Source organism: Octodon degus, unplaced genomic scaffold (genome assembly GCF_000260255.1).
Source record: "Octodon degus isolate 3935 unplaced genomic scaffold, OctDeg1.0 scaffold00028, whole genome shotgun sequence".
In the NCBI taxonomy this organism is placed as follows: domain Eukaryota; kingdom Metazoa; phylum Chordata; class Mammalia; order Rodentia; family Octodontidae; genus Octodon; species Octodon degus.
In genome coordinates, this window is record NW_004524604.1 from 4,498,813 (window position 1) to 4,502,634 (window position 3,822).

The window sequence follows — 3,822 nt, forward strand, 5'->3', positions numbered from 1 at the left end:
TGCATTGAATTGTAGATATTGTTGAATTTCTTGTTTAATTTCATCTGTGACCCATTGGTTGCTGAGTAGGGTGTCATTTAATTTCCATGTATTTAAGGTTTTTTTTTCTGGTTTCTTTTGTCCTTTATATCCAGTTTCATTGCACTGTGGTCAGATAATATGCATGGGATAATTTCTGTTTTCTTACATATACTTAAGCATGGCCTATGGACCACTATGTGGTTGATTTTTGAGAATGACCCATGTGCAGTTGAGAAAAATGTGTACTCAGTTGTGTTTGGGTGGAACACTCTGTATATGTCCACCAAGTCCATTTTTTTCAAGCTCTGGTTCAGTTCTGTTATTTCTTTGTTAAGTTTTTGTCTGGTTGACCTGTCTTTTTGGGATAAGGGCGTGTTACCGTCTTCTGTTAAGACTGTGGTATTGGATATTAGATTTTTCATGTCCATTAATATTTGTTTTATATAATTGGGTGCTCCAGTGTTTGGTGCATACATATTTATGAGTGCTACCCCTTCCTCTTGAATTTTTCCCCTAACTGGTATATAGAGGCCTTCTTTATTTCACTTGATCATTGTTGGTTTGAAGTTGAGACTGTCTGTGAATAGGATTGCTATCCCTGCTTTTTTCTGAGGTGCTGGGGCATGTAATATTGTGTTGTATCCTTTGACTTTCAGCCTATGAATGTCTTTATCAGTTAAATGTGTTTCTTGTACACAGCATATGGTTGGATTTTGTTTTCTAATCCACTGTACCAGTCTATTTCTCTTAATTGGTGAATTGAATCCTTTTACATTGATGGTTAGATTGAGATGTATTGACTTATGATTGACATGTTATTTACCTGTTGTCGTTTACTCCTTTTTCTCCTGTGTTTATTTGCTTGCATTATTTAGTTGGTTGCTTCCGATCTCATTCTTGGAGTTCTGATCATTTTGGTCCCTCTCTAGAACTTCTTTCAGGAGCCTGTGTAGGGTTGGCTTTGTCATCATGAAATTCTTTAGTTGTTCTTTGTCATGAAAGAATTTCACTTCTCCATCAAACTTGAAAGAGAGTTTTGCAGGGTATGGTAATCTGGGCTGGAATTTGTTTTCATAGAATACTTGATGTACTCTGCTCCATGCTCTTCTTGCCTGCATGGCTTGTGAAGAGAAGTCAGCCATAATTCTGATGGGTTTTCCTTTGAATGTGATCTGCTTCTTTTCTCTAGAAGCTTTCAGTGTATTATTCTTGTGCTGAATTTCTTTGATCTTGACTATTACATGTCTCGGTGTGTTTTTAATTGGGTTGAGGTTACTTAGTGTTCTATATGCTTTGCTTACCTGAAAGTCAGATTGTTTCCTCATATTTGGGAAGTTTTCTGCTATTACTTCTGCCCATATTTTTAAATGTGATTTGTATTGACTCCTTTTTTCTCACTGATGCCTATTAGTCTCACATTGTTCATCTTTGCATCATCTTGCAGGTGATGGATCATTTTTTCCTGCATCCTATTTGTTCATAAGAGATCCTTTCTTACCTTTTCACTAGCTGCACCAGCATCTTCAAGATCTGAAACTCTGTCTTCACTTTCACTTAAACGGTTTTGCAAGTTTGTGATTGGAGATTTTAAATTCTTCTATATCTCTTTGACTCTGCTTCATGCGATCTATTTCTTTCCTGTATTGCTCATTCAAGGAATGTATCATTTTTCTAATCTCCTCTATTTTTTTAATCAATGTCTTCTTTAGAAGCAGTTATTAATTCTTTAATTGCAGTGTTTTTTTTTCAGATTGGGTTTCCTCCCTATGTTTCTGTAGTTGCTTCTTTACTTCAGATGCTATGAGTTCTGAGAATTCTTTTCCTATTTCAAAAAATTTCACTCTGAATTCCTCCATAACTTTCTGCTGTCGCTTATTTACTATTGATGTTATTAATTCATACATTTGAGGTAAGCTAGTAGGAAATAATTCTGCTCTGATTTCCTCTATGACTTTCTGCTGTTGGTTATTATCGACACTATTAATTCATACATTTGAGCTGAGCTAGTGTCCTCTGCACTTGTTCTAGGTGGGCATTGGGTTTCCTCCATATGTTTCTGCATTTGATTCTTTACTGTAGATGTTATTAATTCAGGGATTTCTTTTTTTCATTTCCATTCTGAGTTCCTGTATTCCTTTTTGCAGCTGTTTCTTTATTTCAGAAGCGGTTGATTCATTGCTTTCAGCTGTGTGATTCCCAATTTGTTCTGTGTTAGTGTCCTCTGCACTTGCTATGGGTGGGCTTGGGTTCTGAGATTGCCCTTTGTTCCTTCTCATTGGTATTTTTTATAGCACTGTCTTCTGACCTTTGTTGTAGGTATTTGTTGCAGTTATAACCTTCGAACCTACTGAAGTTCAGGTGCAGATCTACAAAGTTTGGATTTATCCAGCTGTGCCTGGCTTGGGTCTGGTTGCTGTGCTCAGCTCCTTCCTGCTGCTGTCCTTGGGAGTAAACCTGTTGTGCCCCTGTGGCAAGATGTTCTGTTCCTGGACTAGCTGGGAGGTTCTGTCCCCTACTATCCCTGCAGGGATTGCAGCTGCAGGTTTTCACCTCAGGCCTGTATGCCAGGCCTGAGCTGAGTCTGGAGGGGACAAGGTGGAGTAGAAGGGAGAGGCAACTCTCCCACACACTCACTGGGCCTGGGCTAGGACTGGATCTGGGGGTCCCTAGAACACAGCAGAAATTCTCACGCAGCAGGCGGGGTGGGCTGGAGGTACTGTGGAGTGGTGTTGGGGGGTGCCAAGGGGGTGGAAGAGCATCTTACCCACACTGTGCCTAGGCTGGGACTGGTAGGTCTCACTGACGCAGCGTAGATGAAAGCTCTCTCACACACTCATCGGGCCTGGGCTAGGTCTACATCTCTTATGTGGAGTTTTTATAGTCAAAGTTTTCTTCAATTTTTAAAATTATTAGATTTTTTTTTCATATATTTAGTACAGAGTCTACAGGGTCTCACTATGTAGATCAACCTCGTAGTGACTTTCCTGTTTTCAGCCTCCCAAGCACTGGGATTACAGGCATGGGCCACCACACCCAGTCTCAATCAGTGTCTCAATGCACTCTGAGGGTGGGGCCTGCATGGCATAACAGGAATCAAACCCTGGTTGGCCGCTTAGCTCTGCCTAAGCAAGCGCTGTAGTCCACTGGGCTATCTGGCCAGCCCTATTTCTTAGATTTTTTGACATACCATCAGTGATAGCCCTGATTAAGTACACTGAATTTTTTAGTTAATATTTTTCTGAAAAAGTGTTGAAATATAGTGGGATTACTTTACTAGTTAAGTAAATTTATAGGGCTTTTAAGTCTTATGTTCAGATTACTAGTATCTAGGGCATTTAAAAGCATTGCTAAACCTGATTCCAAAATTACATGGGTTTTTAAAATGTTCTTTTCCTGTTAAGGCATTTTGAATTAAAAACAACTCGATTTGCTCAACTTATTTCATTTGCTGAGCCTGTGATGTTTCTAGTTCAAAGACTTTGAAAATATTTAATTAAAATTGCTATGCTTCATTGGATGCCCACTCTAGGTGAAATAAAGACTTTTATATCAACAGAGGGAATAGAACATCAAAGGAGAAGGTGTTTTGGTGGCGCAGGGCCATGGAACACTGTGAAATCTGACAGGCGAATTTGTATCACTTTTAATGGTCTGCAAAATAAATGGCATGGTGCATACCTCTTAGAATTTTGTAAGGAATGCCTGCCATCCCCCAAAACTTACCTTAGACTCTTGAATTGGTAGACACATAGCTAGCATAAGGTTTTTTTTTTTTTTTTTTTTTTTTTTTCGGAACCGGGG

General features: G+C 39.1%; 1 protein-coding gene across 5 annotated transcripts in view; it reads left to right on the forward strand.

Annotated features, from left to right (window-relative positions):
* Mapk10 (mitogen-activated protein kinase 10) overlaps nt 1–3,822 on the forward strand; it is a 337,874-nt gene that overhangs the window by 183,848 nt on the left and 150,204 nt on the right. The gene's annotated exons all lie outside the window — the stretch shown is intronic.